Source organism: Alexandromys fortis, unplaced genomic scaffold (assembly GCF_014885135.2).
Source record: "Alexandromys fortis isolate MF-2015 unplaced genomic scaffold, M_Fortis_MF-2015_v1.1 scaffold_130, whole genome shotgun sequence".
Classification (NCBI taxonomy): Eukaryota; Metazoa; Chordata; class Mammalia; order Rodentia; family Cricetidae; genus Alexandromys; species Alexandromys fortis.
In genome coordinates, this window is record NW_026068016.1 from 5,022,159 (window position 1) to 5,039,402 (window position 17,244).

Genomic DNA, 17,244 nt, shown 5'->3' on the forward strand with positions numbered 1-17,244 from the left:
GGTTGCTATAATAGGCTCTGAGGATGTGCACTGGATTCCGTGTCTACACCCTCTTTCCTGCTCTAGAGAATCCTCCAAGCCTTGTTTTCCTCTGATTGCATGAAGATGCCATTGAGCCCTGAGTAAGAGACTCATTCTCTTGATATGTGGTGAGTGACTTAATCTAAAATATACCGTCTTTAACAGCAAATGCAGACATTGAGTATAATAGTCATGAAGCCACCTTTGGAAATATTTCTTTCAAAAACTTGATGGTTGGTTTGGGGCATTGCTCTGTATACAGTTCTGGGCTTCTCACCCTGTAGATTGGCATAACAATTGTAACTAAAATGTAGCGGAGATCTCCACTGATGATGTGAATAGTTAGTAGCAGTCATAATGGAGAATGGCTCTCCAGGTAGTAAGCAAAGCTCATGACTTTGCCTACTGTGATTAATGAAATACTGCTGAACAAATGCATCAGGTATCAGACAATACTTACTGAAGCTATGTTATATAAGGACGGGGTATGGTGGCACATCCCTTTAGTCACAGCACTCAAGAGATAGAGGCAGATGAGTTCCAGGCCAACCCAGTCTACATAGTGAGTTCCAGAGTAGCCAGACTATATAGGAAGGATCTCATTCTCTCTCTCTCTCTCTCTCTCTCTCTCTCTCTCTCTCTCTCTCTCTCTCTCTTTCTCTCTCTCTCTCCTACATTTGTGTGTTTGTATGTGTTATATATTTATGTGTTTTATAACTGTATAAATATAAAATCAAAATATAGAGTAAGCACAAAATAACATAAACATTAATTTTTGAACAAATATTTAGAAATGCTTATGACAAAAATATTTGAAATAAATAAAATAGAATATGAAAATATAAAGAGAATTTGTTATCAAATATAGACAAATACACTCTCTACATGAAGTGGTTCCTCATATCAAAACATTGTCATATAGCGGTGTCAGATGCAGTCCAACAGCTGTAAATGACTTGCGCATGCAATGTGCCCCATAGGCCAGTGCGTGAACCCTTGATGTCCAGGGAATGGGGTGCCTTGTGGGTTATATGTGGTCAGAAGTCCCTTCCTTTACTCTGTTTCCTGTCTGCCTTGATGTGAGCTGCTCTACCATGCTTTTCTAACACAATGACTACATCCCCTGCCTCCCTTACATTGTTTCTGTCACATACTCTGTCATGGCAGTGAGAAAACTAACAAACACAAGTTTTAGGAGTGTGACCATACAGTGTGATGAGGATGAATATTTGAGACTTAGCTGTTTTGCTAGAGAGATGAGAGGAAAATTCCCTTGTTATACAAGTAAGTAGGCTATTCAGGAGTGGTGGTGTGCCCCTGCAATCCCAACACTCAGAAGGCAGAGGCAGGGAGGTTGCAAATGTTAGGCAAAACTGAACTATATAGCCAGTTTGAGACCAGTCTGGGCTCCACAGCTAGAACCCATACCTCAAATCATAACCCAACAAAAGAATTTAACAAACAAGAAGCACTAGGTAGGCATCTACTCCTGGGTTATGGTCAAGGAAATGAACTTCCTCACATAGGAAGTAGGTTTGCCATGTACAAGTTAGTGTACACATGTGGAAGGACTGTGGAGCTCATGAGAGGTGGACAGGCTTCATCTCAATGCTGCAATGATTATTCAGGCTGCATTCTAACCATGTCCCTAAATACAAATTTATCATGAGTGTTAATTTTTTAAGAAACCAATTTTATTGATTTACATGTTATAGATGCAAACGTTAATCCACTTCAATGTATAATTCAATGAATTTATTTATTTATTTATTTATTGTATTTTTTACAAGGTCTCTATAGGTATCCCAGGCTGGCCTCAGTTCTGCTTTAAATTTTCCCAAGTGCTGGGATTACAGGTGTGTTCCACTGCATCCAGTCGGTTCAATGGGTTTACAAGTTGTCGCCCATGCTCTTCCTCCACAGCCAACGTGCAGAACATTTCCATCACCTACCCAGTGCCCTTTGCCCCAAGGAGCCACTTGGTCTCCTTTTAAACTTTTATTTACTTTCAGTATGTTATTTCATTTATGCCTATGTATGCATATGCCATGTATGTTTAGGTGCCCACCACAGAAGCTGAAAATCATTGGATGGCCCGGAACTGTAGCTACAGGCAGTTATGAGCCATGTGATTCGGGTGCTGAAAACTGGAATCTGGTCTTCTGAAAGACCAGAAAGGGCTTTTAATGTTGAGCTATATCTGCAGCCCCTTTAAACTTTTTTTATTTTATTTATATTATGTGTATGCTTTGTGGGAGAGGGAACCTGTCATGATGTATGCATGATGCTCAGTGAACAATTTTGTGAATTTTGTTTTCTCCTTCCATCTCTATGTGGGTTCTGGGGATTGAACTCCAGTCACCAGGCTACTTGGCAAGTAGCTTTACCTGATGAGCCATCTATCTGGCCCACACTGATCTACGTTTTTTGCATAGTGAAGTTTACAGTTTTAAGAGTTTTATGTGAATGGGTCCTGGTATTGCTTCATGAACTTTTCCTGCAGAGATGTGAACAAGCTTATACTCACTCTATATGGGGACCGATGACAGGCTAATGGAGCGTGCCTGTTGAATTTCTGCTTGGTGAGTCAAGGAGTTTCGCTGGCTTACTCACAGTGTAGGGGAGGAGCTACTTACAGAAGTACAAGTGATCTCCACAGTGGCATGAATATTTCATAAATTAGTGATAATCATTTAGTGGTTTGTTGTCTTTTATGTGTGTGTGTATGTGTGTGTGCACTTTGACCCAAATGTTGTAGGTCAGCGGGAAAACGTGTATAAATTGCTTCTGTCCTTCAACCATGTATGTTCTAGGATTGAATTCATGTTATCATTTGTTGGGAGTGTGTGGCCTAGTTTTTAACCAGTATATGAGTGCCTGTCCAGTGGGTCTCCTAATGAGGCAAAGGCCACAAGGATAGTCTCACTCAGCAAGGACTAGTGGACTTCCGGACATCAGAGAATACTGCTGAGACCACACAGCCTGCACACTTCCTTCTCTCTCATAATATTGATAGTATTCTTGGTGGTTGTTGGTGTCACTTTCTCAGTCATGCATGGGACAGATGTAATCATACCTGGAAATCTCTTTTTTTTTCTGAAATATTTTCCCCTAAAATTTTTTGGATGCTGACACTTCTCAGGTTTTTTGTCTGGGGATACGAGCTGTCACTCCAGACCCTAGGAGTTGTCCTGATTCAGTGCTGACAGGATAGAAGGAAATTCACCCCTTTTTCTGTAAATATGCTTAGTTGAACTAAGACTGAATATTCAAATATTCTGTAACATTTGCTATGGCAGCAAGAAAGAGTTCCTTTCTAAGAGACAGTGAGAAGTATGAGCATTACAGCAAGTGTTGGGGCATTTTGATGAAGGATACAGTAAGCTATGGCTTAAAACAGTGTTCAAGAGACTAGTAGGATGATTGCAATTAAATGTGTGTTTGGAATTAGAAGAAAGAAAACTTAGTCCTATGTGAGAATCACAAAGAGAGACAGTAGATTGCCGAGTCTCACAGACCAGGGTCCTCAATCTTGGTTGTCTACTGTGTGCTCACTTAGAGAGCTATGAAAGACAGCTGGATGCTACAACTACAGAATAGGTGTCCTAGATGGAAACTAGTGATAGCCCTGTCATAAGGATGTAACGGCTGTGTGTGTAAAGGTGTGAAAAGGAGAATTTGAAAGTGCTTATTCCTACTATGAATAGAATCTTCTAAGGAAAAATTCTCTTTGCTTCCAGTGGTACTTTATGTATTAATACTTTTGGTTTGGTTTTTTTTCCCTCCAAATGGAATCTTGTGAGCTCAGACTGGTCTCAAACTCTCAAACTTGTTGTAGAGCTAAGAACAATAGCCTTCAGATCCCCCTTGCTTCTACTTGCCAAGTGCTGGGATTATAAACTGCACCACCATGCCCAGATATGGGCAAAGTTAGGTATCAAATCTGGTGTTTCCTGTATAATAGGCAAACAGCCTACCAAGTAAGCTATATGCTCATCTTTCTCCCAAAGACTTCTGGTATTCCCTAAAAGAAATCTTATAGCATTTATAAGTCAAAGAGAGATCAGACTTAAATTCAACTTTAAATTTTGATTTCCTAAGAAACTTCATGGTCCCTTTACAAACTCCAAAATGTAGACTGGAGAGGTGTTTTTTGTAGACACCCATATCTGGGGTTGGTGAGGCATCTACTACATGCTTGAGTTCTTTCTGTGCAGAAGATGGTAGGTTTCTGGACTATAGCTTAGAGTCAATCTCTGTTCTTTAGAGAATTGAACTATTTTTCTTAGACAGGCAAACATACAACTTGGATGCAGGCCTCACTTTTTGTACTAGGTCAGACCCACTGGTGCCTGCATTTAAAGTAGAGATAATGATCCCCACATCAAGGAAAGAGATGTCTTGACAGAGGGATCTATTAAGAGATTAGGGAGAAATCTGGTGCCAGGGAAACTCCCAGGAATCTACAAGGATGGCACCAGTTAAGAATCCCAGCAATAGTGGAGAGGGTGCCTGAATTGGCCTTGCCATATAATCAGATTGATGACCACCCTAATTGTCATCATGGAACCTTCATCCAGCACCTGATGGAGGAAGATGCAGAGATCCACAGCTAAGTACTGGGTCAAGCTCCCAGAGTCCAGTAGAAGAGAGGGAGGAGGGATTATATAAGCAAAGGGGTCAAGAGCATGGTGGGGAAACCCACAGAGACAGTTGACCTGAGTTTGTGGGAACTCACTGACTCTGGACTGATGACTGGGGAACCTGCATTGGGCCAACCAGGCCCTCTGGATGTGAGTACATTTCTGTGGCTTGGGCAATGGGACCAGGTTTTATCCCCAGTGCATGAGCTGCCTTTTTGGAACCTATTCCCTAAATAGGGGTATCTGGTTTAACCTAGACTAGACACATGGGGGAGGGGCTTCCTCTTGCCTTAACTTGATTACAAGACTTTGTTGACTGTCCGTGGGAAGCCTTACTCTTTCTGAGGAGTGAATGGGGGATTGGATGGGGATTGGAAGGAGGAAGTTGAGGAAATAGTGGGAGGAGGGGATGGTGGGGAACTGTGGTTAGTATGTAAAATGGGGGAAAAACCTATTTAAATAAAAATTTTAAAAAATCCCAGCATCTCCCTGCCTCCACAGCATGAACACATTAACAAGTAAGTCATATTGCCTTCGAAACCAAGGTACTATGTCTTCATAGATCTTTCCATTTAACTGTTGGTTATTTCTAGATAAGTAGTAGTTGGTGATTTTTGTCTGCCTGTATCCAAATATTCAGCAAGTACAGTTTTGAACACTCTGACTGTGTGAATTTTCTATGTATTTATTTTTATCTCATAGTATTGGTACTATTTTTGTGAGGCATTCTCAATCCAATATTTAGCAGGAGGTAATCTATAAATAGAGGAAATATACTAAAATGCCTGACTTCTTGCAGCTTGTCCCCACTGTGCCCCCAGATGTCCAGAAGACTGCAAACCAAGAAAGTCATTAGCACCAGCAGTCAGGAGGAGTCATCGGGAGCTAGAGGAGAACAGGGTGCTGCCTGTTGGGAATAAAACATTCATGGATTTTCTTTTGCTTTATGCTTCACGAGCTTCTGATGAGCCACTCTGGATGCTGCTATTCCCAAGTTACTGTTTTCCATGCACAAGGGTGTGGGAAGGTATCTGGAAAGAGGGAGGAATTGATAGCATGTGCTGGGCTTGGTGGTTCACTGTTGTAATCCCAGGAACAAGCAGGGGAATTTTGTAATAAATTAGAAGCAAATCTGGGTTATATATTGAGTTCTAGCTAATGGGGACTACAGAGTGAGACCCTGTCTCACCCTTTACCTCCTAGATGAATTGATATCAGATGTAGTTTTGTGGGTCCTGCTATGTTGTGTGTATGATTTCCTTAGGTTGGCATGCAGTTTAAACATGTGAAGAACTCTCTCACCCAGGACTTCAGGCTGAGAGAATTGATAAAATTCATTCATTCAAGAAGAATAGAGAGAACTGTGTCATTAGTAAGACACCATTCACCTTGCCTACCATAGCTATGGAACATCATAAATACCCTTTTTTCTAAGTCTTATTTGAGAAAAATCAGTACAATGTCAACTCCAAGGCATTTTAAAAAAAGACAAACTCACATATTTCTGGCTGGCCTCACTGTAGTAGGGAGCAGTGGGTCGCTTCCTGCCACCCGGCTCCTGCACAGCTAGCTTTATACCTGGAAATAATTACGCGGAAACTATATTCTTTTAAACACTGCCTGGCCCATTAGTTCCAGCCTCTTATTGGTTAATTCTCACATCTTGCTTTAACCCATATTTAGTAATCTATGTAGCACCACAAGATGGTGGCTAACCAGGAAGTATCTTACCCTGTGTCCATCTTGGAGAGGAGAGGCATGGCAACTGCTTGACTCGGCTTCTTTCTCCCAGCATTCTGTTCTGTCTACTCCGCCTACCTAATTTTCTATCCTATTAAAGGGCCAAGGCAGTTTCTTTATTAACCAATGAAATCAACACAAAACAGAAGACTCTCCCACATCACCTCACATTGCCTATGTGACTGATGATGTACTTGAACATCTGATCCTGCCTCAATATCTTGAGTGCTAACTTTCAGGCAGTCAACACCATGCAGTGCTGGAAATCGAAGCTATGACTTCATGCATGCTGGGTAATGTACAGAACATGTATGTATCTTTACCCTCTGGGCTATATATCCAGCCCTACATTTCAAATGTCAATGAGTGGAATCCATACACTGCACTGAGTGTTGCTTGAGGGGGCATGGCAGCTAAGGCTACATGTGTTCACAATTAACAGTGTACCCAAGAGCTTTGCCAATTCTCCCACTATTCCCTTGACAGGAAATAAAACCTTTGGGTTCACAGGATATCTTTAGAGCAATTGGGTCCCTACTCACAGGGCTCACAATGACATCTCTTTGCATTGAACGCTGTGTGATCCTCTGAAAGAACAGTTAAGCTGCTTGGGAATGCCAAAGCTGTGTTTGGAATTCAAAAACCAATGATACAAAGTCAAAACACAACATAGCCTAAGCCAAGGGGAAATTAGATGTTCAAACAGATCATCTTGAGGTTCAGCAGATCAAGGATTGGATAATCTCTTAAAATGTGGTTATCTCTTTTCTGCACTTGTGATGTGTGCAAGATTTTCATGTTATAACCCCTAGCTATGCTTCCTTGCTTCCTTCATTTGCTCCACAGAGGCCTCCACCATGGTTCAGTCCTAGTCCGAATCACTGGGACATGCATGGAACATTCCTGAGGAGGTGTTTATACTCCCACATTTTTCTGTCTGGGGATCATCTGCCTGACTTTCATTTGTCTCCACTCGGATCTGAATGAAGGCTTTCTTGGGAACTCAACTCATTCGAAATCCTTTATGAAATATGTTGGAAAAAATCCTAAGATGGGTGGCTCTGCCGGCACAAAGAAATCCAATTAAGTCAGATTAAACCAAATTAAAATGCCAATTGCTTTATTAAATACAGCACTCTCTGGTGCATGCCCAGAAGACAGGAAAGCGGGGAGCACATACAAAACCCGGAACCACATGTTCCTCCTCTGGGAGCCCACTTAAAGACCCTGTGGGAGTGGCATGCTGGGATTTGGAGTCTAGATCCAGGCAACTCCCAGGCCAGGGGGCTGGGATGGATGCCAGGGGCTGGGGTTACACTCTTGACTTAACCAAGTACATAGACCCTAGCCTCCAGCACTGACTAATATTGATTGCTTGAAGGTGGGGGACGGCTAATTTTGAGCTAGCTGCCACTCTGTGTTTGAACTTTTTCTTTTGTTTTTGATCTCCAAACTGAGCTATAACTCAACCTTTAGTTTTTTTGTTTTGTTTTGTTTTTGGACTGAGCTTTGTGCTATAGGAAGGTTCAGACCTTGAAAAGGAGGAATCAGTTACCTTTACTATTGCAGAATATGGTTCATATGGAAATTATATATTTCCTTCTCACAGTGACAGTCATTTACAAGCTTCCAAATAGTCTGTGTGTACTAGAACATGCTTTCAATTCCATCAGTAAGGCAACTGAAGAAGGCATATCTCTGAGTTCAAGGTAAGCATGGGCTATATACTGGGTTCTTGGCCAAGGCTACATAGTGAGATTCTGTTACAAAAAAAGAAAGGGAAAAAGAAAAGAGAAAAACTTCAAGTATTATATTAAATTGTCTTATAGAAACAGGCTTTTGAAGGCTCTCACCAAAGAATGAAACAGCTTAGCCTTGCCTTTTGTGATGGACACCATATAGTCTGTTCTCCTGTCAGTGACTGAACCAACAAATAGAGTTGCTTTCTCTGCTGTTCACTTCTAAGTAGTCTTTTAAGTGTTTATGGCTCCTGGCTTGAGAACTCTTTCCTTTTCTGGCTTTAGTGTCCTGTAGGAGGTCAGGACATTGGCTCTTGTTTCAAAGATTGTCTAACATGCATTTAGAAGACTCATTTGATTTTGAAAAGTCTTTCAGGAAATCCAAACACAAATATCTTAGTGTCAAATCTCCATCTTGATTTAATTTCTTTCATTTTTGAGGGTGAGGTGATGGGACTCAATGCTTCCCAGAATCAGAAATCCTCACCTGCATTTTCATAACAAATCATACTGAATTAGAAAACTGGAAAACGTTTTATTTCCTTCATTAAAAATGCAGTTCTGAGAAAATCCACTCACTGATTTTCTTTTGAAGAGAGGCAAAGGTAACCTTGGAATTCAGCCAGAAACTAATGCCTTCATCAGCCACAGTTAATAAAAAATGTACATATGGCTCATTACTCCCCAGGAGAATACTGTGAACTACTTCTTGTAATGAGAATGCACTTGCAGGTATCAGTTGGGGACTTGTTAACCTGTGAAAACATCTAAGTAGGCAATTAAACAAGAAGAAATATTGGGAGAACTGGGGAAAATGTTTACAAAGGAAGAAGCAATGTAAGTTGATCTCTTGAAAAAAAAAAACAGTAAACAGAGATGATGTGGAAGGACTTCCAGCTGTGTCCACACAAAACTGATCAGATGATTGTCCTTATCTCTTGATGCAATGTTATATGATTGTTATATGATGCTAATTAAGGTGATTAGCTCAGCAAATGCTGGGCCACTATAAAAAGAATCTAGAATAGAGTCCCCAAATATAACTGGACTTACTTAACCGGCATTAAAGAATGCACCTCAGTGCTCTCTCTCTCTCTCTCTCTCTCTCTCTCTCTCTCTCTCTCTCTCTCTCTCCCTCTCTTTCTCTGTGTGTGTGTGTGTGTTCTGTTCTTGTGTGTGTATGTAGTAATCATGTATAAGGAGGCCATGGTTTCTATATCATGTATCTTCCCCAATCACTTTCCACCTTAGGCTGTGAGACATGGCGTCTTAGGGTTTCTATTTTCATGAAGAGACGCCATGACCATGACAACTCTTAAAACAGGAAACACATAACTGAGGCTGGCTTACAGGTTCAGAGGTTAGTTCATTATCTTCATGGCATGAAGCATGACTATGCACAATCAGACATGGTACTGGAGACAGAGCAGAGGGTTCTACATCTGGAAAGGCAGGTGGCAGGGTGAGAGAGACACTGGGCCTTGCTTGAGCTTTTGAAACCTCAAAGCCCACCCCCAGTGACATACTTCCTCCAGCAAAACCACACCTACTTGAATAAGGCCACACTTTCTAGTAGTGTCATTTTCTATGAGCCTGTGAAAGCCATTTTTATTCAAACCACCAAAGGGGACTTCTTGGTGAACCTAGAGCTAACTGATATGATTTTCAAGTCCCAGAGATTTTCTCATCTCTACCTCCCCAGTGCTGGGTTATTGGTGCAGACTGCCTCTGTGGATCAGGGACAACTCTTCAAGCTTGACCAGAAGACTTTGCATTCACTAAGACTATTCCTCAGGCACTTCACTTTCACAATAGAAATCAGAGCAATTAAATAATTGGCCTTCCAATTCAGATTATATGAAGGTTGTCTACAGTCAATTACGAACATACAGTTTATAAAGACCTAGGGAAGGAAATAAAAATGAAGGCACATTAATCACTGTAGAGACTTTGACTTAACACCTTCCACATCTGAGTTCCTCTGTAAGACTGAAAATCATTTTGCATTTGAGTACTTGAATTTTCAAGTTGCCCATGAGTGAAGGTAGCAACTGTTTGAAACGGTGTTTTCTCTTTAAAAAAAAAAAAAGAATTCATAGCAGTAAGTATCCACAGCAATTACAGGAGCTTCTTGGTATACAATGTTTGATGTGCAAATACCAAAACACACATAGGACACTATCACATGGATCCCTTTATCACAAGATGGGTAGGTTCTGTACCTCCCTATAGGGCTGAAGCTTTGGGATTTCTGTGGTTGAATGAATTTTTGAAGGCCTATCAGTATTAATATTAATAAAAGTTATATTTTAAAAGAAAATACAATCATGGCTGTCATATGCCGAAAATTTTCTCTAACTCATTAATTCATAAAGGAACCAGGGGCTATCACTGCCTCAGTGTAGACATCAAAGAACTGTGGATTTATCTGGAGTGAGGAGCTAATAAAATGAATGAAGGATGCAAGGTCAACTCCTTTCAAAAGGCAAGGGGCATCGCACCACTAAAGTTTGAATTAGAGAATGATATGTTTCTATTAGCCATCTACAGCAGAAAGAGCGTTGAAATAGTTTGAAAGTAATGAAATATTCGTAAGCTTAATAGAATTAGGTGATGCTCAAAGAGGCAAGACTTCAATGAAAGAAATTCAATAGTCACATTTTTTATTTCAAAATTCAAATTATTTTATCTACCATCTCTCTATTTATCTATCTGTTATCTCTATCTTTTTGAGACAGATTCTGTATTGGATAGTTTTGTGTGTCAACTTGACATAGCTGAAGTCATTAAAGAGGAAGAAACCTTAGTTGAGAAAATGTCTTCATGAGACCTAAGTGTAAGACATTTTCTCAACTAGTGGTCAATTGAGGTCCAGTCCATGATGAATAGTACCATCCCTGGGCAGGTGGTCCTGGGTTCTATAAGAAAGCAAAGCACACTGAGAAAGGCATGTGGAACAACCCAGTAAACAACATTTCTCCATGGCCTGTTCATCAGCTCTTGCCTCTAGGATCCTGCCCTGTTTCAGTTCCTATGCTGACTTCCTTTGGTGATGGACAGCAATGTAGACATGTAAGCTGAATAAACCCTTTTCTCCCCAACTTGCTTTTTGGCCATGGTGTTTTGTCACAGCAATAGAAGCCTTAACTAAGATAGAGTCTCAAGTAGTTTAAGTTGTCTTGAAATTCCTTATGTAGCCAAGGATGACTAAACCTCTGGTTCTTGTGCTTCCAGTTCTCATTGGTGAGAACATGCCCCAACATGCCCAGGTAATTTTTCTTGTATGTTGAGGTAAAAATACAACCTTAATTTGACAGCATTAACATTGCTAAAGAAAAGCTTTTTGGATACCTGGGGATGTGTCTGTGATGAAAGGCCAGCTGCTGTAACAAGAGCTTCAAAGTCTCCATGGCTCATAAATGTATGTCTTACCATCTTCATGCTCCACTGTTCCTCACTCACCATTCGCCTTCAGCAACTTTGCTGGATCTTCCACATTAGTCAGGAGGTAGGAAAATGAGATCCTGGAAGGGGTTCTGAAATCCTGTATTAATGGGAAGCAGTTACTTGATTGTACTGGATTGCAGAGACAGAGGCAGTGGTGGTGGTAAGTATGGTAAGGGAGGTAAAACTAGCTTAGAGAGCATGTAGCATTTTCTTGGGTCTGTCCTCCACACACTTTCTCAAAGGAGACATTCTAGGAAACTGGGGAAAAAACAGGTGTGATGAACAGAGCAAGTGTTTTCTTTTTTTAAATTTATTTATTTATTAAAGATTTCTGTCTCTTCCCCGCCACTGCCTCCCATCTCCCTCCCCCTCCCCCAGTCAAGTCCCCCTCCCTCGTCAGCCCAAAGAGCGATCAGGGTCCCCTGCCCTGTGGGAAGTCCAAGGACCACCCGTAAGGAGGGCTTTGTGTGCTCACCTTAGATATTGTTTGTCATTAAGAAAACACTTGCTCCTTACTAGACCTGGATGGAGCAAGTGTTTTCTTAATGACAAACAATATCTAAGCTGAGCACACAAAGCCCTCCTTACACCTGTGCTATAGGAGCTGCTTGCTCCACTTTCCTACACCAGCGTTCCTTCCTCCACCTTTCAGTCCCACCTGTATTGGCAGTTAGAATGAAGAAATACTGCAAAGTCACACTATACAACAAACCTCACACAATAGATTTATTGGGAGAAGCACAGGTGACTCCCTTGTTTGAGAAGCAGTAGGAAATTGAACATGAGATGAGTTTATATAGGGTTTCTTGGGGAAGGAGTTTTTCAGAGTGGTCTGGTTTTGGAGGGATTTTTGTGGCCTGATATTGAAGCAAGCTTAGGGATTGGTGGGATTCTTTGACCTCATCCTGGGGCAAGTTCATGGATTGGTGCAATATTGTGTTCAGGGATTCTCAAGGATTGGTGGGTTTTGTGCTCATGGCTTGGTGGGATTCTTTCTTGACCTTGGTCCCAGGTGTGTGTTCTAGTCGAGGTCAGAATGTTATTTTCTTGCCCCCTTTACCTTACACTAGGGAAGAACCCTGTTGCCATACTGCTATGAAACTTCAGAGAAACTTCATCTTTATTGTTCTTCCCTATAGGTTTTGTTCTCCGGGTTTTCTCTGAGAAGTCTGATAAGTATATAAAAGGGCATATGGTAGTATTTCAGAACAGATGTGACCCATGGGGGACAAGTTTCCTTACCTGTGGCCCAAGACAGTGCCCTGGAGAGCTGAGTTACAGCCTAGCAGGAGGCTGTCCCTAAGACTCTCACAATTATTTTATCTAAAGTAAAGTTTGAATCATGGAAAAAACTAGGTCCTCTGTGTTCATAAACCTGCAACTCTGCTTGGGATGCTGATGCTTTTTAAATATTGTACTTGCTGATTTATAAAGAGACTGCAGATGTAATAAACCTTCTAGTTGGATTCAAGATTGTAGTTGGACTTTCTTTTCAGTTGTGAGCCTGCAAATAATGAAATGGAGATTTATTATTTATTATGAAAGCTTGGCTTTTAATTTACGCTTATTCCCAGCTAGCTCTTATAATGCAAATCAGTGTATTTCTACTAATCTACATCTGTCATGTGTTTTTTACTTCTCTCCTGGTGTAGGAAGTTCTTCTGTATATGTGTTGCTTTTATTGGTTAATGAATAAAGAAAGTGCTTTTGGCAAGTGGCTTAACAGAATATATTCAGGATGGAGAAGATAAAGAGAAGTTAGACAGAGTCAAGAAGAAACCATGTAGCTTGCCACCAGAGACAGATGCACTAGAACTTCACCAGTAAGACATAACCACATGGCAATACACAGATTAATAAAAATGGGTTAACTAAAGATGTAAGAGCTAGCTAGCAATACACTTAAGTGATTGGCCAAGAAGTATTGCAAATAACACAGTTTTTGTGTGTTTATTACAGGACCAGGCAGGACAGAAACCTCCACCAACACTCTTCCATTCTGTCCCTCTAACTTACTCCACATCTGCTTGGTGTCTCTTGGACACCAAAATTTATCCCCTAATGTCCTCTCTCTTGAAAATTCCACCTATTCTCTTCCTGATTAGCCACTGGCCATTCAGTTTTTTATTAAGCCAATCAGAAAGCACCTTGGTAAAGATATATTTTCACATGTAGAAAAAGATTATCCCAAATGTCGCAGTTGGCATCTTTCACTCACCTAAATTCATCCCAGGTTCTTCTCTCTCCCTGAAGTCCTGTCTATTCTCTCCTCCTCAGCTATTGACCATTCAACTTTTTATTAAACCAGTCACAGTGACACATCTTCACACAGCTTAAGCAAATATCCTGCAACATATTCCCCTTTTAGTCTAAATAAGAAAATGTTTTAACTCTAGCACAGTAAAACTATATATAATAAGAATAATTATCAAGAAAGAATTACATTTACAATGTCCAGTCAATTTGTATTTGGCAAATTCAGAGAAAATACTTTATTATCTATCCCATTCTTGGTGAGTCCAAGGTTTTGTACCTAATTCACTTTCTATCATAACCTGTATTACAAACCTAGAAATCCCATTTTAGACCTTAAAACATTTTCTTAGATAACCAACTTAAGCTTCTATATCTCTCAATCTTGTACACTTTACATCTCTGTTGTGAATTTTTGTATTTTGAATTTGCTAAAAGGAAAACTGTAACCATAACTATCTAGTATTTGACTCCATCAGAGACCTGAGAATATAATATTACATTAGTAAACAGAAAGTATAAACAACTTCCAAATCCATAGAAATGACCGAGACATCTGGCTGCCTGGACAGTTATCTAAGGTTCCTCTGTAACACTGAATGTATGTATGTTATTCAGACATGAATAACTGAATTAATGATGTTTCCTCTAGTCAGCCATCTGGGATAGTCATCTCCTATCCTCGTTCAGCCAGGCTCCCAGGAGGGGTGCTACAGCCAGGAACTGGTACTCAGGGTCTTGAGCCTAGTTCTTTGTGGAGGAATCAGTGACATCAGCATCGATGTTCTCTCTTTCAAGCGCAGATAAATGTAAGTATGTTATAAATAATGACATGTGGCATCAGAATGCCCCGAGGCCTTATCTGAGGCTTCATCTGGCAATCAGTATTACAAAGATGGCACTTCCTAAAATTTAGCAGTAGGTGTAGTCAACAAAAACCCTAGGAAATCTCTGTCTTAAAGGATTTGTGATGGCTATTCTTGATTGCCAACATAACCAGTAGTTCAGTTCACAATGCTACTTGTCTCAGCTGGTCTTCGACATATGCTGTGATTCTGAAGAAGGAGGCTCTACTGCCAGTGAAGGAATTTACTTGCTAGCCAGAATGAGGACTGCTCAAATAAAGACAGCTTGCTTTTTACATGCTCTTTATGCATCATACCATCAGCAGATATGGTCCACATTGAAGGTAAATCTTCCTGTACCCAGGCACTTGGGTTTTAGTTAATTACATGAGTGATGGTTATATTCCCTCCCTGCACTGGTGGCCTTCTGTCTGCTCCAGACGCAGGGAGACCAAAGTGTGGCTCTGAATTTGCTACTGGTAAGTAACGCGGCCTCTGCTGCTGCTGAGCGAGTGGGGAGAAGGGAACTCAGGGTGTATAGGACAACAATGCTTGAGCTCCCATTGAGATAGTGGCAGCACATGCCCAGGCGCTGTAGCCAGCTGAGTGAGTCTGGCTGGAACACCACTGCAGAACCAGGAAAGGCAGGAGGCAGAAAAATCTGAATGGCTATGCCTCCCACAGCCAGCACCCAGAGCTAGTCAGCAGGCAACAAGAGGCAGCATCCGGATACAGGAATTCTCATATTTTTGTCATTACAAGATTTAAAATTAAAAAAAAGATTTAAAATAAAAAAAACCTGTAGATAAGAAAAAAAAAATCAGCATGGCTATACCCACCTAAGCTTTGGGTCTTGCTGCGGACACCTGAGAACCTGAGCTAAATTTGCCTGCTGGTCACAGTCTGTGGTGCAAGTGCTGAAATCATGAAGCTAACCAACCCATCATATCACACATTCCAATGAAGGACCACTCATAGGGCAGTGGGAGTATTTGCTTAATGAATAGTTGCTGTCCTTGCTCTAAACTCCCCGTGAAGCTATATCATTTCTCTTTCTATGGTGGGATTCATCCCCCAAATCCCAGCATCATGTTACTCAATTACTGGACACATATATCTGTGGGTGGTCAGAATATGACTTTTCACTCAGCTATATAGTTCTGATATATGAATATGTACTGGGGCATGCTGCATAACAGGATCTATTTGTCCCACAAGGTCTGCAGACATTTAAAAGTCTACTTGTTCTTTTTCTCAGACTAACTGCACACAATTAGCTTTCTTTTACCTTAGAGCAATTCTTTTGTAATAGACCATAAGTTTGAAACCTTACAGTTACTTACAAGATCAGAGCTGCTGATATCCAAACAAGGTTACTAAGGAAAGTATGCCAATTCTTCACTTGCCAGTCGACTACAATGGATCTCTGTCTCAAAGTTGTCACTGGGTACTGTGCACTCCTGTGTCTGGTTGCAGTTTTGCTCATATGGCCTTGGGATCTTATGTTGCCATGGCAATGGCTCTGCCTTGATTGCTTAGCCTAGGTATATGCTTCTGACCAATGAGAGCTATTCTTATAACTCCTTCATTTGGCTCAAGCCTCTAGGGGAAGGGAGACTTTGAGAGACTATACTAGGAAGAAGAAATTAGAAACAGGTCAGGATTATTAGAGTAGAAACAGAACAATAGAGTGCGGTAAAGAGGACATGATTACAAAGAATGTGTTGTAAGGAGATTCTTTTCCTGTCGCCCTCAGAGTTTAATTCCTCCCCTTATAGTAGCATCTTCTTTGAACTCTGAGCTAAGACTTTTAAGGTAGAACCTTAAAATCCTTCAATAATTTAGTGGGTTTATTTGGATTTTAGAGACAGAACATTTCTCACTAGGGTATGTTACCTTGGCCCATATAACCAAGTGACGTAGAACTTCTAACTTTGAGTGGGACTTGAAAACGGAGAAGGCTATTCAACTGGTCCAGGCTGTTGTGTGCTAAGCATTGATGGATGTAAAATCAAAATGCTAACAAATCAGAAAAATGTTGATGTTACTCTGCATCTGTTAGTATCAAACATTCAGTCAAAATTTAATTCTTTTTTTTACTGAAAAAAAAAATTCCTGCCTCCTCCCAGCCTCCCATTCCCCCCCTCCCACCCCTCTCCCCCTAACTTGGGATAGAGAACTAAGCACAGGACCCTCAAGAAAATGAAACAGAAATGGCTGAGAAACCTTTAAAGACATGATCAACATCTTTAGCCACCAGGGAAACGCAAATTAAAAGGACTTTGAGATTTTCTCTTATACCAGCCAGAATGGCCAATATCAATAAAATAGAGCATGTGCTGTCAATGATGTAGACAAAAGGTGACACTTATTTATTGCTGGTGGGAGTAAACCTTCTCTAGCCACTGTGGTTCCCAAGGAAGCTAGAAACCAATCTACTTCAAGATCTAGCTGTGCCATTCTTGTGTATATAACCCAAATATGAAAATACTTGCTGATTTATGTTTAATGCTGCTCTATTCATCATAGCTAGAAACTGGTAACAGCCTAGATGTC